At 58.5% G+C, this 25,000-nt stretch overlaps 11 non-coding genes and 17 pseudogenes across 11 annotated transcripts; all 28 read left to right on the top strand.

The window, feature by feature from the left end:
* The first annotated feature begins 129 nt into the window (after positions 1-129).
* On the top strand, positions 130-249 carry LOC142244760 (5S ribosomal RNA; annotated as a pseudogene).
* A 939-nt stretch (positions 250-1,188) lies between these two features.
* LOC142244842 (5S ribosomal RNA) lies at positions 1,189-1,307 on the top strand. Its single transcript, XR_012724700.1, has one exon. It is a non-coding gene; the product is annotated as a 5S ribosomal RNA (ribosomal RNA).
* A 639-nt stretch (positions 1,308-1,946) lies between these two features.
* Positions 1,947-2,066, top strand: LOC142244726 (5S ribosomal RNA; annotated as a pseudogene).
* Positions 2,067-3,006: 940 nt separating this feature from the next.
* Positions 3,007-3,125, top strand: LOC142244671 (5S ribosomal RNA). The gene has a single exon (XR_012724619.1). It is a non-coding gene; the product is annotated as a 5S ribosomal RNA (ribosomal RNA).
* A 639-nt stretch (positions 3,126-3,764) lies between these two features.
* On the top strand, positions 3,765-3,884 carry LOC142244711 (5S ribosomal RNA; annotated as a pseudogene).
* Positions 3,885-4,824: 940 nt separating this feature from the next.
* On the top strand, positions 4,825-4,933 carry LOC142244686 (5S ribosomal RNA; annotated as a pseudogene).
* Positions 4,934-5,568: 635 nt separating this feature from the next.
* On the top strand, positions 5,569-5,688 carry LOC142244710 (5S ribosomal RNA; annotated as a pseudogene).
* A 940-nt stretch (positions 5,689-6,628) lies between these two features.
* Positions 6,629-6,737, top strand: LOC142244682 (5S ribosomal RNA; annotated as a pseudogene).
* Positions 6,738-7,372: 635 nt separating this feature from the next.
* Positions 7,373-7,492, top strand: LOC142244709 (5S ribosomal RNA; annotated as a pseudogene).
* Positions 7,493-8,432: 940 nt separating this feature from the next.
* LOC142244672 (5S ribosomal RNA) lies at positions 8,433-8,551 on the top strand. The gene has a single exon (XR_012724620.1). It is a non-coding gene; the product is annotated as a 5S ribosomal RNA (ribosomal RNA).
* Positions 8,552-9,190: 639 nt separating this feature from the next.
* LOC142244708 (5S ribosomal RNA) lies at positions 9,191-9,310 on the top strand (annotated as a pseudogene).
* A 940-nt stretch (positions 9,311-10,250) lies between these two features.
* Positions 10,251-10,369, top strand: LOC142244841 (5S ribosomal RNA). Its single transcript, XR_012724699.1, has one exon. It is a non-coding gene; the product is annotated as a 5S ribosomal RNA (ribosomal RNA).
* Positions 10,370-11,008: 639 nt separating this feature from the next.
* LOC142244707 (5S ribosomal RNA) lies at positions 11,009-11,128 on the top strand (annotated as a pseudogene).
* A 902-nt stretch (positions 11,129-12,030) lies between these two features.
* On the top strand, positions 12,031-12,149 carry LOC142244840 (5S ribosomal RNA). Its single transcript, XR_012724698.1, has one exon. It is a non-coding gene; the product is annotated as a 5S ribosomal RNA (ribosomal RNA).
* A 639-nt stretch (positions 12,150-12,788) lies between these two features.
* LOC142244750 (5S ribosomal RNA) lies at positions 12,789-12,908 on the top strand (annotated as a pseudogene).
* A 940-nt stretch (positions 12,909-13,848) lies between these two features.
* LOC142244677 (5S ribosomal RNA) lies at positions 13,849-13,957 on the top strand (annotated as a pseudogene).
* Positions 13,958-14,596: 639 nt separating this feature from the next.
* LOC142244739 (5S ribosomal RNA) lies at positions 14,597-14,716 on the top strand (annotated as a pseudogene).
* Positions 14,717-15,656: 940 nt separating this feature from the next.
* On the top strand, positions 15,657-15,775 carry LOC142244838 (5S ribosomal RNA). The gene has a single exon (XR_012724696.1). It is a non-coding gene; the product is annotated as a 5S ribosomal RNA (ribosomal RNA).
* A 639-nt stretch (positions 15,776-16,414) lies between these two features.
* LOC142244706 (5S ribosomal RNA) lies at positions 16,415-16,534 on the top strand (annotated as a pseudogene).
* A 940-nt stretch (positions 16,535-17,474) lies between these two features.
* Positions 17,475-17,593, top strand: LOC142244674 (5S ribosomal RNA). The gene has a single exon (XR_012724622.1). It is a non-coding gene; the product is annotated as a 5S ribosomal RNA (ribosomal RNA).
* Positions 17,594-18,232: 639 nt separating this feature from the next.
* Positions 18,233-18,352, top strand: LOC142244705 (5S ribosomal RNA; annotated as a pseudogene).
* Positions 18,353-19,292: 940 nt separating this feature from the next.
* Positions 19,293-19,411, top strand: LOC142244837 (5S ribosomal RNA). Its single transcript, XR_012724695.1, has one exon. It is a non-coding gene; the product is annotated as a 5S ribosomal RNA (ribosomal RNA).
* Positions 19,412-20,050: 639 nt separating this feature from the next.
* LOC142244738 (5S ribosomal RNA) lies at positions 20,051-20,170 on the top strand (annotated as a pseudogene).
* A 940-nt stretch (positions 20,171-21,110) lies between these two features.
* LOC142244836 (5S ribosomal RNA) lies at positions 21,111-21,229 on the top strand. The gene has a single exon (XR_012724694.1). It is a non-coding gene; the product is annotated as a 5S ribosomal RNA (ribosomal RNA).
* Positions 21,230-21,868: 639 nt separating this feature from the next.
* Positions 21,869-21,988, top strand: LOC142244704 (5S ribosomal RNA; annotated as a pseudogene).
* Positions 21,989-22,928: 940 nt separating this feature from the next.
* On the top strand, positions 22,929-23,047 carry LOC142244673 (5S ribosomal RNA). The gene has a single exon (XR_012724621.1). It is a non-coding gene; the product is annotated as a 5S ribosomal RNA (ribosomal RNA).
* Positions 23,048-23,686: 639 nt separating this feature from the next.
* LOC142244703 (5S ribosomal RNA) lies at positions 23,687-23,806 on the top strand (annotated as a pseudogene).
* A 940-nt stretch (positions 23,807-24,746) lies between these two features.
* Positions 24,747-24,865, top strand: LOC142244835 (5S ribosomal RNA). Its single transcript, XR_012724693.1, has one exon. It is a non-coding gene; the product is annotated as a 5S ribosomal RNA (ribosomal RNA).
* Positions 24,866-25,000: the final 135 nt, after the last annotated feature.

Below are 25,000 nucleotides of genomic sequence, written 5' to 3'. Positions count from 1 at the left end.
CTGCTCAACAAACAGCGGTTGCAGAGGCGGCCCAGCCTTCGCATCGGCCCTTCGGAGCCCGCCCCCGCACGGCCAGAGTTCTCGCCACGAGAGTCTGAGGAAGGCTGGCCGGGCGATGGGCCACAGAGTGTCTACTGGCCATACCACCCTGGTTACGCCCGATCTTGTCCGCTCTCGGAAGCAAAGCAGGTTTGGGCTCGGCCAGTACTTGGAAGGGAGACCTCCTGGGACCACCGGGTGCTGTAGGCTGTTTTGGATGACCTTTTAGCCCTCTTGCCCAGCTCGGCTAGCACGGAGCCGCGTCTTGCCAGACACCGACTTTACGTAACCTAGAGCTGGAAGCCCCAACCAAGCCCCACCGAGGCCTCTGAGCCAGTTCGCAAATAAGGACGCTACCCCACACCCCTCCTCGATGCAGGCCTCATGCCCGGCTCCTTGCTGCGGCTAGAAGTCCTAATTGAGCCCGCAGCCCGCTGTCTGGAAACGATGGCGTTAAAAGCAGCCCGGGCCGTGAAGGGGCCAGGCTTTCAGCAAGTGCCCAGGGGATGGTTTTGGAGGCAGGCCGGCCGACCGGCCGCCTACTGTGGGCCAGCAGAAGTAACGTCTTCCTCTGCAAATAAGTTTGTGTAGCTAATCCAATCAATCAGACGGCTGCCCAGGAGCTGAGCTCAGTGCAAAGGAGGAGCGGAAGGGAATGGGTTTTTTTTTCCTGCTAAGGCCCGGAAATAATAAGACAGACAGGAGAGTCTGAGGCATGGTGGCGGAGAGGTTGCAGGGGCAAATAGGGGTCTGGCCACGTGTGAGCATGCATGCGTGCCTGCGTGCTCGCTTGTATGTGTGCCTGTGCCCTTCCTAGGTGTGGCGCGCTGCAGACAGTGAAAGGAATCCCCGGATGCAGGCTATTAGACAGAAACAAAGCGCCTTTACTCACCCTACCCGGGTCCACCGGCCGATCTCGCCGCTGCTCCCGGTCAGCGGCTGCGGCGATGACGTCACGTGGAGAGCGCGGCTGTCAGTCAGTGAGCTCAGCGGGTCTGAGCGGGGCGGTCGGTCTACAGCCCCTTTAAGGGAGCCAGCAAGAAAGTAAAGGAAAAACAAAGCACAAAAGGGCCTCTTGCTGAGCACTGGAAAGGCCAGCCGGCAGCCAGACTGCAAAGTAGAAGAGCAGCAAGTGAGAGGCTTGTCTCTGCCTACGGCCACACCACCCTGAACACGCCCGATCTCGTCTGATCTCGGAAGCTAAGCAGGGTCGGGCCTGGTTAGTACTTGGATGGGAGACCGCCTGGGAATACCAGGTGCTGTAGGCTTTTGCTTTTTCCTTCCTTCCACCAGCAGGGGTCACTCTCCTCTATGCCTTTTTTCCATTCCCTTGCACAACTGCACGCATATCTTTTTTTCTTTTTCTTTGCTTTCTTTCTTGCGCTACTTCATCCTTGCAAAATGCCAGCATCCTTCTCATCACCGGGGGGCCGCCAGCCTTGTTGCTTATTTATTTTATAATGCTAGGCTTGATTTCAACAGTACCAGCGTCCCCTGCGGGGCTGGAGGCAGCCACCGGTAACCTGCAGGCCAGTTTACAGCCCAGCGCAAGTCAAACACCTTTGCAGGCAACACGACCCCCCTCAAAAGCAGCTCACAGTCACTCGCAACCAACTCACCCTCTTCCTTCGTTCGCTCCCGGACGTCTCGCTCCGCCCCAAGATGCCGGTCGAGCCGGCTTGCTCTTTCCGATTAACGGTTTAGCCTGCACGAGACCCTGCGTCCAGCCATTTTTAGTCACACTTGGTGCTCAGGGCGCTGCTGCGGCGGGTGTTTCACTGCTCAACAAACAGCGGTTGCAGAGGCGGCCCAGCCTTCGCATCGGCCCTTCGGAGCCCGCCCCCGCACGGCCAGAGTTCTCGCCACGAGAGTCTGAGGAAGGCTGGCCGGGCGATGGGCCACAGAGCGTCTACTGGCCATACCACCCTGGTTACGCCCGATCTTATCCGCTCTCGGAAGCAAAGCAGGGTTGGGCTCGGCCAGTACTTGGAAGGGAGACCTCCTGGGACCACCGGGTGCTGTAGGCTGTTTTGGATGACCTTTTAGCCCTCTTGCCCAGCTCGGCTAGCACGGAGCCGCGTCTTGCCAGACACCGACTTTACGTAACCTAGAGCTGGAAGCCCCAACCAAGCCCCACCGAGGCCTCTGAGCCAGTTCGCAAATAAGGACGCTACCCCACACCCCTCCTCGATGCAGGCCTCATGCCCGGCTCCTTGCTGCGGCTAGAAGTCCTAATTGAGCCCGCAGCCCGCTGTCTGGAAACGATGGCGTTAAAAGCAGCCCGGGCCGTGAAGGGGCCAGGCTTTCAGCAAGTGCCCAGGGGATGGTTTTGGAGGCAGGCCGGCCGACCGGCCGCCTACTGTGGGCCAGCAGAAGTAACGTCTTCCTCTGCAAATAAGTTTGTGTAGCTAATCCAATCAATCAGACGGCTGCCCAGGAGCTGAGCTCAGTGCAAAGGAGGAGCGGAAGGGAATGGGTTTTTTTTTCCTGCTAAGGCCCGGAAATAATAAGACAGACAGGAGAGTCTGAGGCATGGTGGCGGAGAGGTTGCAGGGGCAAATAGGGGTCTGGCCACGTGTGAGCATGCATGCGTGCCTGCGTGCTCGCTTGTATGTGTGCGTGTGCCCTTCCTAGGTGTGGCGCGCTGAAGACAGTGAAAGGAATCCCCGGATGCAGGCTATTAGACAGAAACAAAGCGCGCTTTACTCACCCTACCCGGGTCCACCGGCCGGTCTCGCCGCTGCTCCCGGTCAGCGGCTGCGGCGATGACGTCACGTGGAGAGCGCGGCTGTCAGTCAGTGAGCTCAGCGGGTCTGAGCGGGGCGGTCGGTCTACAGCCCCTTTAAGGGAGCCAGCAAGAAAGTGAAGGAAAAACAAAGCACAAAAGGGCCTCTTGCTGAGCACTGGAAAGGCCAGCCGGCAGCCAGACTGCAAAGTAGAAGAGCAGCAAGTGAGAGGCTTGTCTCTGCCTACGGCCACACCACCCTGAACACGCCCAATCTCGTCTGATCTCGGAAGCTAAGCAGGGTCGGGCCTGGTTAGTACTTGGATGGGAGACCGCCTGGGAATACCAGGTGCTGTAGGCTTTTGCTTTTTCCTTCCTTCCACCAGCAGGGGTCACTCTCCTCTATGCCTTTTTTCCATTCCCTTGCACAACTGCACGCATATCTTTTTTTCTTTTTCTTTGCTTTCTTTCTTGCGCTACTTCATCCTTGCAAAATGCCAGCATCCTTCTCATCACCGGGGGGCCGCCAGCCTTGTTGCTTATTTATTTTATAATGCTAGGCTTGATTTCAACAGTACCAGCGTCCCCTGCGGGGCTGGAGGCAGCTACCGGTAACCTGCAGGCCAGTTTACAGCCCAGCGCAAGTCAAACACCTTTGCAGGCAACACGACCCCCCTCAAAAGCAGCTCACAGTCACTCGCAACCAACTCACCCTCTTCCTTCGTTCGCTCCCGGACGTCGCGCTCCGCCCCAAGATGCCGGTCGAGCCGGCTTGCTCTTTCCGATTAACGGTTTAGCCTGCACGAGACCCTGCGTCCAGCCATTTTTAGTCACACTTGGTGCTCAGGGCGCTGCTGCGGCGGGTGTTTCACTGCTCAACAAACAGCGGTTGCAGAGGCGGCCCAGCCTTCGCATCGGCCCTTCGGAGCCCGCCCCCGCACGGCCAGAGTTCTCGCCACGAGAGTCTGAGGAAGGCTGGCCGGGCGATGGGCCCCAGAGCGTCTACTGGCCATACCACCCTGGTTACGCCCGATCTCGTCCGCTCTCGGAAGCAAAGCAGGGTTGGGCTCGGCCAGTACTTGGAAGGGAGACCTCCTGGGACCACCGGGTGCTGTAGGCTGTTTTGGATGACCTTTGAGCCCTCTTGCCCAGCTCGGCTAGCACGGAGCCGCGTCTTGCCAGACACCGACTTTACGTAGCCTAGAGCTGGAAGCCCCAACCAAGCCCCACCGAGGCCTCTGAGCCAGTTCGCAAATAAGGACGCTACCCCACACCCCTCCTCGATGCAGGCCTCATGCCCGGCTCCTTGCTGCGGCTAGAAGTCCTAATTGAGCCCGCAGCCCGCTGTCTGGAAACGATGGCGTTAAAAGCAGCCCGGGCCGTGAAGGGGCCAGGCTTTCAGCAAGTGCCCAGGGGATGGGTTTGGAGGCAGGCCGGCCGACCGGCCGCCTACTGTGGGCCAGCAGAAGTAACGTCTTCCTCTGCAAATAAGTTTGTGTAGCTAATCCAATCAATCAGACGGCTGCCCAGGAGCTGAGCTCAGTGCAAAGGAGGAGCGGAAGGGAATGGGTTTTTTTTTCCTGCTAAGGCCCGGAAATAATAAGACAGACAGGAGAGTCTGAGGCATGGTGGCGGAGAGGTTGCAGGGGCAAATAGGGGTCTGGCCACGTGTGAGCATGCATGCGTGCCTGCGTGCTCGCTTGTATGTGTGCGTGTGCCCTTCCTAGGTGTGGCGCGCTGCAGACAGTGAAAGGAATCCCCGGATGCAGGCTATTAGACAGAAACAAAGCGCGCTTTACTCACCCTACCCGGGTCCACCGGCCGGTCTCGCCGCTGCTCCCGGTCAGCGGCTGCGGCGATGACGTCACGTGGAGAGCGCGGCTGTCAGTCAGTGAGCTCAGCGGGTCTGAGCGGGGCGGTCGGTCTACAGCCCCTTTAAGGGAGCCAGCAAGAAAGTGAAGGAAAAACAAAGCACAAAAGGGCCTCTTGCTGAGCACTGGAAAGGCCAGCCGGCAGCCAGACTGCAAAGTAGAAGAGCAGCAAGTGAGAGGCTTGTCTCTGCCTACGGCCACACCACCCTGAACACGCCTGGTCTCGGAAGCTAAGCAGCGTCGGGCCTGGTTAGTACTTGGATGGGAGACCGCCTGGGAATACCAGGTGCTGTAGGCTTTTGCTTTTTCCTTCCACCAGCAGGGGTCACTCTCCTCTATGCCTTTTTTCCATTCCCTTGCACAACTGCACGCATATCTTTTTTTCTTTTTCTTTGCTTTCTTTCTTGCGCTACTTCATCCTTGCAAAATGCCAGCATCCTTCTCATCACCGGGGGGCCGCCAGCCTTGTTGCTTATTTATTTTATAATGCTAGGCTTGATTTCAACAGTACCAGCGTCCCCTGCGGGGCTGGAGGCAGCCACCGGTAACCTGCAGGCCAGTTTACAGCCCAGCGCAAGTCAAACACCTTTGCAGGCAACACGACCCCCCTCAAAAGCAGCTCACAGTCACTCGCAACCAACTCACCCTCTTCCTTCGTTCGCTCCCGGACGTCTCGCTCCGCCCCAAGATGCCGGTCGAGCCGGCTTGCTCTTTCCGATTAACGGTTTAGCCTGCACGAGACCCTGCGTCCAGCCATTTTTAGTCACACTTGGTGCTCAGGGCGCTGCTGCGGCGGGTGTTTCACTGCTCAACAAACAGCGGTTGCAGAGGCGGCCCAGCCTTCGCATCGGCCCTTCGGAGCCCGCCCCCGCACGGCCAGAGTTCTCGCCACGAGAGTCTGAGGAAGGCTGGCCGGGCGATGGGCCCCAGGGCGTCTACTGGCCATACCACCCTGGTTACGCCCGATCTCGTCCGCTCTCGGAAGCAAAGCAGGGTTGGGCTCGGCCAGTACTTGGAAGGGAGACCTCCTGGGACCACCGGGTGCTGTAGGCTGTTTTGGATGACCTTTTAGCCCTCTTGCCCAGCTCGGCTAGCACGGAGCCGCGTCTTGCCAGACACCGACTTTACGTAACCTAGAGCTGGAAGCCCCAACCAAGCCCCACCGAGGCCTCTGAGCCAGTTCGCAAATAAGGACGCTACCCCACACCCCTCCTCGATGCAGGCCTCATGCCCGGCTCCTTGCTGCGGCTAGAAGTCCTAATTGAGCCCGCAGCCCGCTGTCTGGAAACGATGGCGTTAAAAGCAGCCCGGGCCGTGAAGGGGCCAGGCTTTCAGCAAGTGCCCAGGGGATGGTTTTGGAGGCAGGCCGGCCGACCGGCCGCCTACTGTGGGCCAGCAGAAGTAACGTCTTCCTCTGCAAATAAGTTTGTGTAGCTAATCCAATCAATCAGACGGCTGCCCAGGAGCTGAGCTCAGTGCAAAGGAGGAGCGGAAGGGAATGGGTTTTTTTTTCCTGCTAAGGCCCGGAAATAATAAGACAGACAGGAGAGTCTGAGGCATGGTGGCGGAGAGGTTGCAGGGGCAAATAGGGGTCTGGCCACGTGTGAGCATGCATGCGTGCCTGCGTGCTCGCTTGTATGTGTGCGTGTGCCCTTCCTAGGTGTGGCGCGCTGCAGACAGTGAAAGGAATCCCCGGATGCAGGCTATTAGACAGAAACAAAGCGCGCTTTACTCACCCTACCCGGGTCCACCGGCCGGTCTCGCCGCTGCTCCCGGTCAGCGGCTGCGGCGATGACGTCACGTGGAGAGCGCGGCTGTCAGTCAGTGAGCTCAGCGGGTCTGAGCGGGGCGGTCGGTCTACAGCCCCTTTAAGGGAGCCAGCAAGAAAGTGAAGGAAAAACAAAGCACAAAAGGGCCTCTTGCTGAGCACTGGAAAGGCCAGCCGGCAGCCAGACTGCAAAGTAGAAGAGCAGCAAGTGAGAGGCTTGTCTCTGCCTACGGCCACACCACCCTGAACACGCCTGGTCTCGGAAGCTAAGCAGGGTCGGGCCTGGTTAGTACTTGGATGGGAGACCGCCTGGGAATACCAGGTGCTGTAGGCTTTTGCTTTTTCCTTCCACCAGCAGGGGTCACTCTCCTCTATGCCTTTTTTCCATTCCCTTGCACAACTGCACGCATATCTTTTTTTCTTTTTCTTTGCTTTCTTTCTTGCGCTACTTCATCCTTGCAAAATGCCAGCATCCTTCTCATCACCGGGGGGCCGCCAGCCTTGTTGCTTATTTATTTTATAATGCTAGGCTTGATTTCAACAGTACCAGCGTCCCCTGCGGGGCTGGAGGCAGCCACCGGTAACCTGCAGGCCAGTTTACAGCCCAGCGCAAGTCAAACACCTTTGCAGGCAACACGACCCCCCTCAAAAGCAGCTCACAGTCACTCGCAACCAACTCACCCTCTTCCTTCGTTCGCTCCCGGACGTCTCGCTCCGCCCCAAGATGCCGGTCGAGCCGGCTTGCTCTTTCCGATTAACGGTTTAGCCTGCACGAGACCCTGCGTCCAGCCATTTTTAGTCACACTTGGTGCTCAGGGCGCTGCTGCGGCGGGTGTTTCACTGCTCAACAAACAGCGGTTGCAGAGGCGGCCCAGCCTTCGCATCGGCCCTTCGGAGCCCGCCCCCGCACGGCCAGAGTTCTCGCCACGAGAGTCTGAGGAAGGCTGGCCGGGCGATGGGCCCCAGGGCGTCTACTGGCCATACCACCCTGGTTACGCCCGATCTCGTCCGCTCTCGGAAGCAAAGCAGGGTTGGGCTCGGCCAGTACTTGGAAGGGAGACCTCCTGGGACCACCGGGTGCTGTAGGCTGTTTTGGATGACCTTTTAGCCCTCTTGCCCAGCTCGGCTAGCACGGAGCCGCGTCTTGCCAGACACCGACTTTACGTAACCTAGAGCTGGAAGCCCCAACCAAGCCCCACCGAGGCCTCTGAGCCAGTTCGCAAATAAGGACGCTACCCCACACCCCTCCTCGATGCAGGCCTCATGCCCGGCTCCTTGCTGCGGCTAGAAGTCCTAATTGAGCCCGCAGCCCGCTGTCTGGAAACGATGGCGTTAAAAGCAGCCCGGGCCGTGAAGGGGCCAGGCTTTCAGCAAGTGCCCAGGGGATGGGTTTGGAGGCAGGCCGGCCGACCGGCCGCCTACTGTGGGCCAGCAGAAGTAACGTCTTCCTCTGCAAATAAGTTTGTGTAGCTAATCCAATCAATCAGACGGCTGCCCAGGAGCTGAGCTCAGTGCAAAGGAGGAGCGGAAGGGAATGGGTTTTTTTTTCCTGCTAAGGCCCGGAAATAATAAGACAGACAGGAGAGTCTGAGGCATGGTGGCGGAGAGGTTGCAGGGGCAAATAGGGGTCTGGCCACGTGTGAGCATGCATGCGTGCCTGCGTGCTCGCTTGTATGTGTGCGTGTGCCCTTCCTAGGTGTGGCGCGCTGCAGACAGTGAAAGGAATCCCCGGATGCAGGCTATTAGACAGAAACAAAGCGCGCTTTACTCACCCTACCCGGGTCCACCGGCCGGTCTCGCCGCTGCTCCCGGTCAGCGGCTGCGGCGATGACGTCACGTGGAGAGCGCGGCTGTCAGTCAGTGAGCTCAGCGGGTCTGAGCGGGGCGGTCGGTCTACAGCCCCTTTAAGGGAGCCAGCAAGAAAGTGAAGGAAAAACAAAGCACAAAAGGGCCTCTTGCTGAGCACTGGAAAGGCCAGCCGGCAGCCAGACTGCAAAGTAGAAGAGCAGCAAGTGAGAGGCTTGTCTCTGCCTACGGCCACACCACCCTGAACACGCCCGATCTCGTCTGATCTCCGAAGCTAAGCAGGGTCGGGCCTGGTTAGTACTTGGATGGGAGACCGCCTGGGAATACCAGGTGCTGTAGGCTTTTGCTTTTTCCTTCCTTCCACCAGCAGGGGTCACTCTCCTCTATGCCTTTTTTCCATTCCCTTGCACAACTGCACGCATATCTTTTTTTCTTTTTCTTTGCTTTCTTTCTTGCGCTACTTCATCCTTGCAAAATGCCAGCATCCTTCTCATCACCGGGGGGCCGCCAGCCTTGTTGCTTATTTATTTTATAATGCTAGGCTTGATTTCAACAGTACCAGCGTCCCCTGCGGGGCTGGAGGCAGCCACCGGTAACCTGCAGGCCAGTTTACAGCCCAGCGCAAGTCAAACACCTTTGCAGGCAACACGACCCCCCTCAAAAGCAGCTCACAGTCACTCGCAACCAACTCACCCTCTTCCTTCGTTCGCTCCCGGACGTCTCGCTCCGCCCCAAGATGCCGGTCGAGCCGGCTTGCTCTTTCCGATTAACGGTTTAGCCTGCACGAGACCCTGCGTCCAGCCATTTTTAGTCACACTTGGTGCTCAGGGCGCTGCTGCGGCGGGTGTTTCACTGCTCAACAAACAGCGGTTGCAGAGGCGGCCCAGCCTTCGCATCGGCCCTTCGGAGCCCGCCCCCGCACGGCCAGAGTTCTCGCCACGAGAGTCTGAGGAAGGCTGGCCGGGCGATGGGCCACAGAGCGTCTACTGGCCATACCACCCTGGTTACGCCCGATCTCGTCCGCTCTCGGAAGCAAAGCAGGGTTGGGCTCGGCCAGTACTTGGAAGGGAGACCTCCTGGGACCACCGGGTGCTGTAGGCTGTCTTGGATGACCTTTTAGCCCTCTTGCCCAGCTCGGCTAGCACGGAGCCGCGTCTTGCCAGACACCGACTTTACGTAACCTAGAGCTGGAAGCCCCAACCAAGCCCCACCGAGGCCTCTGAGCCAGTTCGCAAATAAGGACGCTACCCCACACCCCTCCTCGATGCAGGCCTCATGCCCGGCTCCTTGCTGCGGCTAGAAGTCCTAATTGAGCCCGCAGCCCGCTGTCTGGAAACGATGGCGTTAAAAGCAGCCCGGGCCGTGAAGGGGCCAGGCTTTCAGCAAGTGCCCAGGGGATGGTTTTGGAGGCAGGCCGGCCGACCGGCCGCCTACTGTGGGCCAGCAGAAGTAACGTCTTCCTCTGCAAATAAGTTTGTGTAGCTAATCCAATCAATCAGACGGCTGCCCAGGAGCTGAGCTCAGTGCAAAGGAGGAGCGGAAGGGAATGGGGGTTTTTTTCCTGCTAAGGCCCGGAAATAATAAGACAGACAGGAGAGTCTGAGGCATGGTGGCGGAGAGGTTGCAGGGGCAAATAGGGGTCTGGCCACGTGTGAGCATGCATGCGTGCCTGCGTGCTCGCTTGTATGTGTGCGTGTGCCCTTCCTAGGTGTGGCGCGCTGCAGACAGTGAAAGGAATCCCCGGATGCAGGCTATTAGACAGAAACAAAGCGCGCTTTACTCACCCTACCCGGGTCCACCGGCCGGTCTCGCCGCTGCTCCCGGTCAGCGGCTGCGGCGATGACGTCACGTGGAGAGCGCGGCTGTCAGTCAGTGAGCTCAGCGGGTCTGAGCGGGGCGGTCGGTCTACAGCCCCTTTAAGGGAGCCAGCAAGAAAGTGAAGGAAAAACAAAGCACAAAAGGGCCTCTTGCTGAGCACTGGAAAGGCCAGCCGGCAGCCAGACTGCAAAGTAGAAGAGCAGCAAGTGAGAGGCTTGTCTCTGCCTACGGCCACACCACCCTGAACACGCCCGATCTCGTCTGATCTCGGAAGCTAAGCAGGGTCGGGCCTGGTTAGTACTTGGATGGGAGACCGCCTGGGAATACCAGGTGCTGTAGGCTTTTGCTTTTTCCTTCCTTCCACCAGCAGGGGTCACTCTCCTCTATGCCTTTTTTCCATTCCCTTGCACAACTGCACGCATATCTTTTTTTCTTTTTCTTTGCTTTCTTTCTTGCGCTACTTCATCCTTGCAAAATGCCAGCATCCTTCTCATCACCGGGGGGCCGCCAGCCTTGTTGCTTATTTATTTTATAATGCTAGGCTTGATTTCAACAGTACCAGCGTCCCCTGCGGGGCTGGAGGCAGCCACCGGTAACCTGCAGGCCAGTTTACAGCCCAGCGCAAGTCAAACACCTTTGCAGGCAACACGACCCCCCTCAAAAGCAGCTCACAGTCACTCGCAACCAACTCACCCTCTTCCTTCGTTCGCTCCCGGACGTCTCGCTCCGCCCCAAGATGCCGGTCGAGCCGGCTTGCTCTTTCCGATTAACGGTTTAGCCTGCACGAGACCCTGCGTCCAGCCATTTTTAGTCACACTTGGTGCTCAGGGCGCTGCTGCGGCGGGTGTTTCACTGCTCAACAAACAGCGGTTGCAGAGGCGGCCCAGCCTTCGCATCGGCCCTTCGGAGCCCGCCCCCGCACGGCCAGAGTTCTCGCCACGAGAGTCTGAGGAAGGCTGGCCGGGCGATGGGCCACAGAGCGTCTACTGGCCATACCACCCTGGTTACGCCCGATCTCGTCCGCTCTCGGAAGCAAAGCAGGGTTGGGCTCGGCCAGTACTTGGAAGGGAGACCTCCTGGGACCACCGGGTGCTGTAGGCTGTCTTGGATGACCTTTTAGCCCTCTTGCCCAGCTCGGCTAGCATGGAGCCGCGTCTTGCCAGACACCGACTTTACGTAACCTAGAGCTGGAAGCCCCAACCAAGCCCCACCGAGGCCTCTGAGCCAGTTCGCAAATAAGGACGCTACCCCACACCCCTCCTCGATGCAGGCCTCATGCCCGGCTCCTTGCTGCGGCTAGAAGTCCTAATTGAGCCCGCAGCCCGCTGTCTGGAAACGATGGCGTTAAAAGCAGCCCGGGCCGTGAAGGGGCCAGGCTTTCAGCAAGTGCCCAGGGGATGGTTTTGGAGGCAGGACGTCTTCCTCTGCAAATAAGTTTGTGTAGCTAATCCAATCAATCAGACGGCTGCCCAGGAGCTGAGCTCAGTGCAAAGGAGGAGCGGAAGGGAATGGGGTTTTTTTTCCTGCTAAGGCCCGGAAATAATAAGACAGACAGGAGAGTCTGAGGCATGGTGGCGGAGAGGTTGCAGGGGCAAATAGGGGTCTGGCCACGTGTGAGCATGCATGCGTGCCTGCGTGCTCGCTTGTATGTGTGCGTGTGCCCTTCCTAGGTGTGGCGCGCTGCAGACAGTGAAAGGAATCCCCGGATGCAGGCTATTAGACAGAAACAAAGCGCGCTTTACTCACCCTACCCGGGTCCACCGGCCGGTCTCGCCGCTGCTCCCGGTCAGCGGCTGCGTCGATGACGTCACGTGGAGAGCGCGGCTGTCAGTCAGTGAGCTCAGCGGGTCTGAGCGGGGCGGTCGGTCTACAGCCCCTTTAAGGGAGCCAGCAAGAAAGTGAAGGAAAAACAAAGCACAAAAGGGCCTCTTGCTGAGCACTGGAAAGGCCAGCCGGCAGCCAGACTGCAAAGTAGAAGAGCAGCAAGTGAGAGGCTTGTCTCTGCCTACGGCCACACCACCCTGAACACGCCCGATCTCGTCTGATCTCGGAAGCTAAGCAGGGTCGGGCCTGGTTAGTACTTGGATGGGAGACCGCCTGGGAATACCAGGTGCTGTAGGCTTTTGCTTTTTCCTTCCTTCCACCAGCAGGGGTCACTCTCCTCTATGCCTTTTTTCCATTCCCTTGCACAACTGCACGCATATCTTTTTTTCTTTTTCTTTGCTTTCTTTCTTGCGCTACTTCATCCTTGCAAAATGCCAGCATCCTTCTCATCACCGGGGGGCCGCCAGCCTTGTTGCTTATTTATTTTATAATGCTAGGCTTGATTTCAACAGTACCAGCGTCCCCTGCGGGGCTGGAGGCAGCCACCGGTAACCTGCAGGCCAGTTTACAGCCCAGCGCAAGTCAAACACCTTTGCAGGCAACACGACCCCCCTCAAAAGCAGCTCACAGTCACTCGCAACCAACTCACCCTCTTCCTTCATTCGCTCCCGGACGTCTCGCTCCGCCCCAAGATGCCGGTCGAGCCGGCTTGCTCTTTCCGATTAACGGTTTAGCCTGCACGAGACCCTGCGTCCAGCCATTTTTAGTCACACTTGGTGCTCAGGGCGCTGCTGCGGCGGGTGTTTCACTGCTCAACAAACAGCGGTTGCAGAGGCGGCCCAGCCTTCGCATCGGCCCTTCGGAGCCCGCCCCCGCACGGCCAGAGTTCTCGCCACGAGAGTCTGAGGAAGGCTGGCCGGGCGATGGGCCACAGAGCGTCTACTGGCCATACCACCCTGGTTACGCCCGATCTCGTCCGCTCTCAGAAGCAAAGCAGGGTTGGGCTCGGCCAGTACTTGGAAGGGAGACCTCCTGGGACCACCGGGTGCTGTAGGCTGTCTTGGATGACCTTTTAGCCCTCTTGCCCAGCTCGGCTAGCACGGAGCCGCGTCTTGCCAGACACCGACTTTACGTAACCTAGAGCTGGAAGCCCCAACCAAGCCCCACCGAGGCCTCTGAGCCAGTTCGCAAATAAGGACGCTACCCCACACCCCTCCTCGATGCAGGCCTCATGCCCGGCTCCTTGCTGCGGCTAGAAGTCCTAATTGAGCCCGCAGCCCGCTGTCTGGAAACGATGGCGTTAAAAGCAGCCCGGGCCGTGAAGGGGCCAGGCTTTCAGCAAGTGCCCAGGGGATGGTTTTGGAGGCAGGCCGGCCGACCGGCCGCCTACTGTGGGCCAGCAGAAGTAACGTCTTCCTCTGCAAATAAGTTTGTGTAGCTAATCCAATCAATCAGACGGCTGCCCAGGAGCTGAGCTCAGTGCAAAGGAGGAGCGGAAGGGAATGGGTTTTTTTTTCCTGCTAAGGCCCGGAAATAATAAGACAGACAGGAGAGTCTGAGGCATGGTGGCGGAGAGGTTGCAGGAACAAATAGGGGTCTGGCCACGTGTGAGCATGCATGCGTGCCTGCGTGCTCGCTTGCATGTGTGCGTGTGCCCTTCCTAGGTGTGGCGCGCTGCAGACAGTGAAAGGAATCCCCGGATGCAGGCTATTAGACAGAAACAAAGCGCGCTTTACTCACCCTACCCGGGTCCACCGGCCGGTCTCGCCGCTGCTCCCGGTCAGCGGCTGCGGCGATGACGTCACGTGGAGAGCGCGGTTGTCAGTCAGTGAGCTCAGCGGGTCTGAGCGGGGCGTTCGGTCTACAGCCCCTTTAAGGGAGCCAGCAAGAAAGTGAAGGAAAAACAAAGCACAAAAGGGCCTCTTGCTGAGCACTGGAAAGGCCAGCCGGCAGCCAGACTGCAAAGTAGAAGAGCAGCAAGTGAGAGGCTTGTCTCTGCCTACGGCCACACCACCCTGAACACGCCCGATCTCGGAAGCTAAGCAGGGTCAGGCCTGGTTAGTACTTGGATGGGAGACCGCCTGGGAATACCAGGTGCTGTAGGCTTTTGCTTTTTCCTTCCTTCCACCAGCAGGGGTCACTCTCCTCTATGCCTTTTTTCCATTCCCTTGCACAACTGCACGCATATCTTTTTTTCTTTTTCTTTGCTTTCTTTCTTGCGCTACTTCATCCTTGCAAAATGCCAGCATCCTTCTCATCACCGGGGGGCCGCCAGCCTTGTTGCTTATTTATTTTATAATGCTAGGCTTGATTTCAACAGTACCAGCGTCCCCTGCGGGGCTGGAGGCAGCCACCGGTAACCTGCAGGCCAGTTTACAGCCCAGCGCAAGTCAAACACCTTTGCAGGCAACACGCCCCCCCTCAAAAGCAGCTCACAGTCACTCGCAACCAACTCACCCTCTTCCTTCGTTCGCTCCCGGACGTCTCGCTCCGCCCCAAGATGCCGGTCGAGCCGGCTTGCTCTTTCCGATTAACGGTTTAGCCTGCACGAGACCCTGCGTCCAGCCATTTTTAGTCACACTTGGTGCTCAGGGCGCTGCTGCGGCGGGTGTTTCACTGCTCAACAAACAGCGGTTGCAGAGGCGGCCCAGCCTTCGCATCGGCCCTTCGGAGCCCGCCCCCGCACGGCCAGAGTTCTCGCCACGAGAGTCTGAGGAAGGCTGGCCGGGCGATGGGCCACAGAGCATCTACTGGCCATACCACCCTGGTTACGCCCGATCTCGTCCGCTCTCGGAAGCAAAGCAGGGTTGGGCTCGGCCAGTACTTGGAAGGGAGACCTCCTGGGACCACCGGGTGCTGTAGGCTGTCTTGGATGACCTTTTAGCCCTCTTGCCCAGCTCGGCTAGCACGGAGCCGCGTCTTGCCAGACACCGACTTTACGTAACCTAGAGCTGGAAGCCCCAACCAAGCCCCACCGAGGCCTCTGAGCCAGTTCGCAAATAAGGACGCTACCCCACACCCCTCCTCGATGCAGGCCTCATGCCCGGCTCCTTGCTGCGGCTAGAAGTCCTAATTGAGCCCGCAGCCCGCTGTCTGGAAACGATGGCGTTAAAAGCAGCCCGGGCCGTGAAGGGGCCAGGCTTTCAGCAAGTGCCCAGGGGATGGTTTTGGAGGCAGGCCGGCCGACCGGCCGCCTACTGTGGGCCAGCAGAAGTAACGTCTTCCTCTGCAAATAAGTTTGTGTAGCTAATCCAATCAATCAGACGGCTGCCCAGGAGCTGAGCTCAGTGCAAAGGAGGAGCGGAAGGGAATGGGGGTTTTTTTCCTGCTAAGGCCCGGAAATAATAAGACAGACAGGAGAGTCTGAGGCATGGTGGCGGAGAGGTTGCAGGGGCAAATAGGGGTCTGGCCACGTGTGAGCATGCATGCGTGCCTGCGTGCTCGCTTGTATGTGTGCGTGTGCCCTTCCTAGGTGTGGCGCGCTGCAGACAGTGAAAGGAATCCCCGGATGCAGGCTATTAGACAGAAACAAAGCGCGCTTTACTCACCCTACTCGGGTCCACCGGCCGGTCTCGCCGCTGCTCCCGGTCAGCGGCTGCGTCGATGACGTCACGTGGAGAGCGCGGCTGTCAGTCAGTGAGCTCAGCGGGTCTGAGCGGGGCGGTCGGTCTACAGCCCCTTTAAGGGAGCCAGCAAGATAGTGAAGGAAAAACAAAGCACAAAAGGGCCTCTTGCTGAGCACTGGAAAGGCCAGCCGGCAGCCAGACTGCAAAGTAGAAGAGCAGCAAGTGAGAGGCTTGTCTCTGCCTACGGCCACACCACCCTGAACACGCCCGATCTCGTCTGATCTCGGAAGCTAAGCAGGGTCGGGCCTGGTTAGTACTTGGATGGGAGACCGCCTGGGAATACCAGGTGCTGTAGGCTTTTGCTTTTTCCTTCCTTCCACCAGCAGGGGTCACTCTCCTCTATGCCTTTTTTCCATTCCCTTGCACAACTGCACGCATATCTTTTTTTCTTTTTCTTTGCTTTCTTTCTTGCGCTACTTCATCCTTGCAAAATGCCAGCATCCTTCTCATCAACGGGGGGCCGCCAGCCTTGTTGCTTATTTATTTTATAATGCTAGGCTTGATTTCAACAGTACCAGCGTCCCCTGCGGGGCTGGAGGCAGCCACCGGTAACCTGCAGGCCAGTTTACAGCCCAGCGCAAGTCAAACACCTTTGCAGGCAACACGCCCCCCCTCAAAAGCAGCTCACAGTCACTCGCAACCAACTCACCCTCTTCCTTCGTTCGCTCCCGGACGTCTCGCTCCGCCCCAAGATGCCGGTCGAGCCGGCTTGCTCTTTCCGATTAACGGTTTAGCCTGCACGAGACCCTGCGTCCAGCCATTTTTAGTCACACTTGGTGCTCAGGGCGCTGCTGCGGCGGGTGTTTCACTGCTCAACAAACAGCGGTTGCAGAGGCGGCCCAGCCTTCGCATCGGCCCTTCGGAGCCCGCCCCCGCACGGCCAGAGTTCTCGCCACGAGAGTCTGAGGAAGGCTGGCCGGGCGATGGGCCACAGAGCGTCTACTGGCCATACCACCCTGGTTACGCCCGATCTCGTCCGCTCTCGGAAGCAAAGCAGGGTTGGGCTCGGCCAGTACTTGGAAGGGAGACCTCCTGGGACCACCGGGTGCTGTAGGCTGTCTTGGATGACCTTTTAGCCCTCTTGCCCAGCTCGGCTAGCACGGAGCCGCGTCTTGCCAGACACCGACTTTACGTAACCTAGAGCTGGAAGCCCCAACCAAGCCCCACCGAGGCCTCTGAGCCAGTTCGCAAATAAGGACGCTACCCCACACCCCTCCTCGATGCAGGCCTCGTGCCCGGCTCCTTGCTGTGGCTAGAAGTCCTAATTGAGCCCGCAGCCCGCTGTCTGGAAACGATGGCGTTAAAAGCAGCCCGGGCCGTGAAGGGGCCAGGCTTTCAGCAAGTGCCCAGGGGATGGTTCTGGAGGCAGGCCGGCCGACCGGCCGCCTACTGTGGGCCAGCAGAAGTAACGTCTTCCTCTGCAAATAAGTTTGTGTAGCTAATCCAATCAATCAGACGGCTGCCCAGGAGCTGAGCTCAGTGCAAAGGAGGAGCGGAAGGGAATGGGGGTTTTTTTCCTGCTAAGGCCCGGAAATAATAAGACAGACAGGAGAGTCTGAGGCATGGTGGCGGAGAGGTTGCAGGGGCAAATAGGGGTCTGGCCACGTGTGAGCATGCATGCGTGCCTGCGTGCTCGCTTGTATGTGTGCGTGTGCCCTTCCTAGGTGTGGCGCGCTGCAGACAGTGAAAGGAATCCCCGGATGCAGGCTATTAGACAGAAACAAAGCGCGCTTTACTCACCCTACCCGGGTCCACCGGCCGGTCTCGCCGCTGCTCCCGGTCAGCGGCTGCGGCGATGACGTCACGTGGAGAGCGCGGCTGTCAGTCAGTGAGCTCAGCGGGTCTGAGCGGGGCGGTCGGTCTACAGCCCCTTTAAGGGAGCCAGCAAGAAAGTGAAGGAAAAACAAAGCACAAAAAGGCCTCTTGCTGAGCACTGGAAAGGCCAGCCGGCAGCCAGACTGCAAAGTAGAAGAGCAGCAAGTGAGAGGCTTGTCTCTGCCTACGGCCACACCACCCTGAACACGCCCGATCTCGTCTGATCTCGTTAGCTAAGCAGGGTCAGGCCTGGTTAGTACTTGGATGGGAGACCGCCTGGGAATACCAGGTGCTGTAGGCTTTTGCTTTTTCCTTCCTTCCACCAGCAGGGGTCACTCTCCTCTATGCCTTTTTTCCATTCCCTTGCACAACTGCACGCATATCTTTTTTTCTTTTTCTTTGCTTTCTTTCTTGCGCTACTTCATCCTTGCAAAATGCCAGCATCCTTCTCATCACCGGGGGGCCGCCAGCCTTGTTGCTTATTTATTTTATAATGCTAGGCTTGATTTCAACAGTACCAGCGTCCCCTGCGGGGCTGGAGGCAGCCACCGGTAACCTGCAGGCCAGTTTACAGCCCAGCGCAAGTCAAACACCTTTGCAGGCAACACGCCCCCCCTCAAAAGCAGCTCACAGTCACTCGCAACCAACTCACCCTCTTCCTTCGTTCGCTCCCGGACGTCTCGCTCCGCCCCAAGATGCCGGTCGAGCCGGCTTGCTCTTTCCGATTAACGGTTTAGCCTGCACGAGACCCTGCGTCCAGCCATTTTTAGTCACACTTGGTGCTCAGGGCGCTGCTGCGGCGGGTGTTTCACTGCTCAACAAACAGCGGTTGCAGAGGCGGCCCAGCCTTCGCATCGGCCCTTCGGAGCCCGCCCCCGCACGGCCAGAGTTCTCGCCACGAGAGTCTGAGGAAGGCTGGCCGGGCGATGGGCCACAGAGCGTCTACTGGCCATACCACCCTGGTTACGCCCGATCTCGTCCGCTCTCGGAAGCAAAGCAGGGTTGGGCTCGGCCAGTACTTGGAAGGGAGACCTCCTGGGACCACCGGGTGCTGTAGGCTGTCTTGGATGACCTTTTAGCCCTCTTGCCCAGCTCGGCTAGCACGGAGCCGCGTCTTGCCAGACACCGACTTTACGTAACCTAGAGCTGGAAGCCCCAACCAAGCCCCACCGAGGCCTCTGAGCCAGTTCGCAAATAAGGACGCTACCCCACACCCCTCCTCGATGCAGGCCTCATGCCCGGCTCCTTGCTGCGGCTAGAAGTCCTAATTGAGCCCGCAGCCCGCTGTCTGGAAACGATGGCGTTAAAAGCAGCCCGGGCCGTGAAGGGGCCAGGCTTTCAGCAAGTGCCCAGGGGATGGTTTTGGAGGCAGGCCGGCCGACCGGCCGCCTACTGTGGGCCAGCAGAAGTAACGTCTTCCTCTGCAAATAAGTTTGTGTAGCTAATCCAATCAATCAGACGGCTGCCCAGGAGCTGAGCTCAGTGCAAAGGAGGAGCGGAAGGGAATGGGTTTTTTTTTCCTGCTAAGGCCCGGAAATAATAAGACAGACAGGAGAGTCTGAGGCATGGTGGCGGAGAGGTTGCAGGGGCAAATAGGGGTCTGGCCACGTGTGAGCATGCATGCGTGCCTGCGTGCTCGCTTGTATGTGTGCGTGTGCCCTTCCTAGGTGTGGCGCGCTGCAGACAGTGAAAGGAATCCCCGGATGCAGGCTATTAGACAGAAACAAAGCGCGCTTTACTCACCCTACCCGGGTCCACCGGCCGGTCTCGCCGCTGCTCCCGGTCAGCGGCTGCGGCGATGACGTCACGTGGAGAGCGCGGCTGTCAGTCAGTGAGCTCAGCGGGTCTGAGCGGGGCGGTCGGTCTACAGCCCCTTTAAGGGAGCCAGCAAGAAAATGAAGGAAAAACAAAGCACAAAAGGGCCTCTTGCTGAGCACTGGAAAGGCCAACCGGCAGCCAGACTGCAAAGTAGAAGAGCAGCAAGTGAGAGGCTTGTCTCTGCCTACGGCCACACCACCCTGAACACGCCCGATCTCGTCTGATCTCGGAAGCTAAGCAGGGTCGGGCCTGGTTAGTACTTGGATGGGAGACCGCCTGGGAATACCAGGTGCTGTAGGCTTTTGCTTTTTCCTTCCTTCCACCAGCAGGGGTCACTCTCCTCTATGCCTTTTTTCCATTCCCTTGCACAACTGCACGCATATCTTTTTTTCTTTTTCTTTGCTTTCTTTCTTGCGCTACTTCATCCTTGCAAAATGCCAGCATCCTTCTCATCACCGGGGGGCCGCCAGCCTTGTTGCTTATTTATTTTATAATGCTAGGCTTGATTTCAACAGTACCAGCGTCCCCTGCGGGGCTGGAGGCAGCCACCGGTAACCTGCAGGCCAGTTTACAGCCCAGCGCAAGTCAAACACCTTTGCAGGCAACACGCCCCCCCTCAAAAGCAGCTCACAGTCACTCGCAACCAACTCACCCTCTTCCTTCGTTCGCTCCCGGACGTCTCGCTCCGCCCCAAGATGCCGGTCGAGCCGGCTTGCTCTTTCCGATTAACGGTTTAGCCTGCACGAGACCCTGCGTCCAGCCATTTTTAGTCACACTTGGTGCTCAGGGCGCTGCTGCGGCGGGTGTTTCACTGCTCAACAAACAGCGGTTGCAGAGGCGGCCCAGCCTTCGCATCGGCCCTTCGGAGCCCGCCCCCGCACGGCCAGAGTTCTCGCCACGAGAGTCTGAGGAAGGCTGGCCGGGCGATGGGCCACAGAGCATCTACTGGCCATACCACCCTGGTTACGCCCGATCTCGTCCGCTCTCGGAAGCAAAGCAGGGTTGGGCTCGGCCAGTACTTGGAAGGGAGACCTCCTGGGACCACCGGGTGCTGTAGGCTGTCTTGGATGACCTTTTAGCCCTCTTGCCCAGCTCGGCTAGCACGGAGCCGCGTCTTGCCAGACACCGACTTTACGTAACCTAGAGCTGGAAGCCCCAACCAAGCCCCACCGAGGCCTCTGAGCCAGTTCGCAAATAAGGACGCTACCCCACACCCCTCCTCGATGCAGGCCTCATGCCCGGCTCCTTGCTGCGGCTAGAAGTCCTAATTGAGCCCGCAGCCCGCTGTCTGGAAACGATGGCGTTAAAAGCAGCCCGGGCCGTGAAGGGGCCAGGCTTTCAGCAAGTGCCCAGGGGATGGTTTTGGAGGCAGGCCGGCCGACCGGCCGCCTACTGTGGGCCAGCAGAAGTAACGTCTTCCTCTGCAAATAAGTTTGTGTAGCTAATCCAATCAATCAGACGGCTGCCCAGGAGCTGAGCTCAGTGCAAAGGAGGAGCGGAAGGGAATGGGGGTTTTTTTCCTGCTAAGGCCCGGAAATAATAAGACAGACAGGAGAGTCTGAGGCATGGTGGCGGAGAGGTTGCAGGGGCAAATAGGGGTCTGGCCACGTGTGAGCATGCATGCGTGCCTGCGTGCTCGCTTGTATGTGTGCGTGTGCCCTTCCTAGGTGTGGCGCGCTGCAGACAGTGAAAGGAATCCCCGGATGCAGGCTATTAGACAGAAACAAAGCGCGCTTTACTCACCCTACTCGGGTCCACCGGCCGGTCTCGCCGCTGCTCCCGGTCAGCGGCTGCGTCGATGACGTCACGTGGAGAGCGCGGCTGTCAGTCAGTGAGCTCAGCGGGTCTGAGCGGGGCGGTCGGTCTACAGCCCCTTTAAGGGAGCCAGCAAGATAGTGAAGGAAAAACAAAGCACAAAAGGGCCTCTTGCTGAGCACTGGAAAGGCCAGCCGGCAGCCAGACTGCAAAGTAGAAGAGCAGCAAGTGAGAGGCTTGTCTCTGCCTACGGCCACACCACCCTGAACACGCCCGATCTCGTCTGATCTCGGAAGCTAAGCAGGGTCGGGCCTGGTTAGTACTTGGATGGGAGACCGCCTGGGAATACCAGGTGCTGTAGGCTTTTGCTTTTTCCTTCCTTCCACCAGCAGGGGTCACTCTCCTCTATGCCTTTTTTCCATTCCCTTGCACAACTGCACGCATATCTTTTTTTCTTTTTCTTTGCTTTCTTTCTTGCGCTACTTCATCCTTGCAAAATGCCAGCATCCTTCTCATCAACGGGGGGCCGCCAGCCTTGTTGCTTATTTATTTTATAATGCTAGGCTTGATTTCAACAGTACCAGCGTCCCCTGCGGGGCTGGAGGCAGCCACCGGTAACCTGCAGGCCAGTTTACAGCCCAGCGCAAGTCAAACACCTTTGCAGGCAACACGCCCCCCCTCAAAAGCAGCTCACAGTCACTCGCAACCAACTCACCCTCTTCCTTCGTTCGCTCCCGGACGTCTCGCTCCGCCCCAAGATGCCGGTCGAGCCGGCTTGCTCTTTCCGATTAACGGTTTAGCCTGCACGAGACCCTGCGTCCAGCCATTTTTAGTCACACTTGGTGCTCAGGGCGCTGCTGCGGCGGGTGTTTCACTGCTCAACAAACAGCGGTTGCAGAGGCGGCCCAGCCTTCGCATCGGCCCTTCGGAGCCCGCCCCCGCACGGCCAGAGTTCTCGCCACGAGAGTCTGAGGAAGGCTGGCCGGGCGATGGGCCACAGAGCGTCTACTGGCCATACCACCCTGGTTACGCCCGATCTCGTCCGCTCTCGGAAGCAAAGCAGGGTTGGGCTCGGCCAGTACTTGGAAGGGAGACCTCCTGGGACCACCGGGTGCTGTAGGCTGTCTTGGATGACCTTTTAGCCCTCTTGCCCAGCTCGGCTAGCACGGAGCCGCGTCTTGCCAGACACCGACTTTACGTAACCTAGAGCTGGAAGCCCCAACCAAGCCCCACCGAGGCCTCTGAGCCAGTTCGCAAATAAGGACGCTACCCCACACCCCTCCTCGATGCAGGCCTCGTGCCCGGCTCCTTGCTGTGGCTAGAAGTCCTAATTGAGCCCGCAGCCCGCTGTCTGGAAACGATGGCGTTAAAAGCAGCCCGGGCCGTGAAGGGGCCAGGCTTTCAGCAAGTGCCCAGGGGATGGTTCTGGAGGCAGGCCGGCCGACCGGCCGCCTACTGTGGGCCAGCAGAAGTAACGTCTTCCTCTGCAAATAAGTTTGTGTAGCTAATCCAATCAATCAGACGGCTGCCCAGGAGCTGAGCTCAGTGCAAAGGAGGAGCGGAAGGGAATGGGGGTTTTTTTCCTGCTAAGGCCCGGAAATAATAAGACAGACAGGAGAGTCTGAGGCATGGTGGCGGAGAGGTTGCAGGGGCAAATAGGGGTCTGGCCACGTGTGAGCATGCATGCGTGCCTGCGTGCTCGCTTGTATGTGTGCGTGTGCCCTTCCTAGGTGTGGCGCGCTGCAGACAGTGAAAGGAATCCCCGGATGCAGGCTATTAGACAGAAACAAAGCGCGCTTTACTCACCCTACCCGGGTCCACCGGCCGGTCTCGCCGCTGCTCCCGGTCAGCGGCTGCGGCGATGACGTCACGTGGAGAGCGCGGCTGTCAGTCAGTGAGCTCAGCGGGTCTGAGCGGGGCGGTCGGTCTACAGCCCCTTTAAGGGAGCCAGCAAGAAAGTGAAGGAAAAACAAAGCACAAAAAGGCCTCTTGCTGAGCACTGGAAAGGCCAGCCGGCAGCCAGACTGCAAAGTAGAAGAGCAGCAAGTGAGAGGCTTGTCTCTGCCTACGGCCACACCACCCTGAACACGCCCGATCTCGTCTGATCTCGTTAGCTAAGCAGGGTCAGGCCTGGTTAGTACTTGGATGGGAGACCGCCTGGGAATACCAGGTGCTGTAGGCTTTTGCTTTTTCCTTCCTTCCACCAGCAGGGGTCACTCTCCTCTATGCCTTTTTTCCATTCCCTTGCACAACTGCACGCATATCTTTTTTTCTTTTTCTTTGCTTTCTTTCTTGCGCTACTTCATCCTTGCAAAATGCCAGCATCCTTCTCATCACCGGGGGGCCGCCAGCCTTGTTGCTTATTTATTTTATAATGCTAGGCTTGATTTCAACAGTACCAGCGTCCCCTGCGGGGCTGGAGGCAGCCACCGGTAACCTGCAGGCCAGTTTACAGCCCAGCGCAAGTCAAACACCTTTGCAGGCAACACGCCCCCCCTCAAAAGCAGCTCACAGTCACTCGCAACCAACTCACCCTCTTCCTTCGTTCGCTCCCGGACGTCTCGCTCCGCCCCAAGATGCCGGTCGAGCCGGCTTGCTCTTTCCGATTAACGGTTTAGCCTGCACGAGACCCTGCGTCCAGCCATTTTTAGTCACACTTGGTGCTCAGGGCGCTGCTGCGGCGGGTGTTTCACTGCTCAACAAACAGCGGTTGCAGAGGCGGCCCAGCCTTCGCATCGGCCCTTCGGAGCCCGCCCCCGCACGGCCAGAGTTCTCGCCACGAGAGTCTGAGGAAGGCTGGCCGGGCGATGGGCCACAGAGCGTCTACTGGCCATACCACCCTGGTTACGCCCGATCTCGTCCGCTCTCGGAAGCAAAGCAGGGTTGGGCTCGGCCAGTACTTGGAAGGGAGACCTCCTGGGACCACCGGGTGCTGTAGGCTGTCTTGGATGACCTTTTAGCCCTCTTGCCCAGCTCGGCTAGCACGGAGCCGCGTCTTGCCAGACACCGACTTTACGTAACCTAGAGCTGGAAGCCCCAACCAAGCCCCACCGAGGCCTCTGAGCCAGTTCGCAAATAAGGACGCTACCCCACACCCCTCCTCGATGCAGGCCTCATGCCCGGCTCCTTGCTGCGGCTAGAAGTCCTAATTGAGCCCGCAGCCCGCTGTCTGGAAACGATGGCGTTAAAAGCAGCCCGGGCCGTGAAGGGGCCAGGCTTTCAGCAAGTGCCCAGGGGATGGTTTTGGAGGCAGGCCGGCCGACCGGCCGCCTACTGTGGGCCAGCAGAAGTAACGTCTTCCTCTGCAAATAAGTTTGTGTAGCTAATCCAATCAATCAGACGGCTGCCCAGGAGCTGAGCTCAGTGCAAAGGAGGAGCGGAAGGGAATGGGTTTTTTTTTCCTGCTAAGGCCCGGAAATAATAAGACAGACAGGAGAGTCTGAGGCATGGTGGCGGAGAGGTTGCAGGGGCAAATAGGGGTCTGGCCACGTGTGAGCATGCATGCGTGCCTGCGTGCTCGCTTGTATGTGTGCGTGTGCCCTTCCTAGGTGTGGCGCGCTGCAGACAGTGAAAGGAATCCCCGGATGCAGGCTATTAGACAGAAACAAAGCGCGCTTTACTCACCCTACCCGGGTCCACCGGCCGGTCTCGCCGCTGCTCCCGGTCAGCGGCTGCGGCGATGACGTCACGTGGAGAGCGCGGCTGTCAGTCAGTGAGCTCAGCGGGTCTGAGCGGGGCGGTCGGTCTACAGCCCCTTTAAGGGAGCCAGCAAGAAAATGAAGGAAAAACAAAGCACAAAAGGGCCTCTTGCTGAGCACTGGAAAGGCCAACCGGCAGCCAGACTGCAAAGTAGAAGAGCAGCAAGTGAGAGGCTTGTCTCTGCCTACGGCCACACCACCCTGAACACGCCCGATCTCGTCTGATCTCGGAAGCTAAGCAGGGTCGGGCCTGGTTAGTACTTGGATGGGAGACCGCCTGGGAATACCAGGTGCTGTAGGCTTTTGCTTTTTCCTTCCTTCCACCAGCAGGGGTCACTCTCCTCTATGCCTTTTTTCCATTCCCTTGCACAACTGCACGCATATCTTTTTTTCTTTTTCTTTGCTTTCTTTCTTGCGCTACTTCATCCTTGCAAAAT

This window comes from Anomaloglossus baeobatrachus, chromosome 6 (assembly GCF_048569485.1).
Source record: "Anomaloglossus baeobatrachus isolate aAnoBae1 chromosome 6, aAnoBae1.hap1, whole genome shotgun sequence".
Classification (NCBI taxonomy): Eukaryota; Metazoa; Chordata; class Amphibia; order Anura; family Aromobatidae; genus Anomaloglossus; species Anomaloglossus baeobatrachus.
The sequence above is the reverse complement of the archived record's forward strand: the minus strand, read 5'-3'. Positions and strand labels throughout refer to the sequence as shown.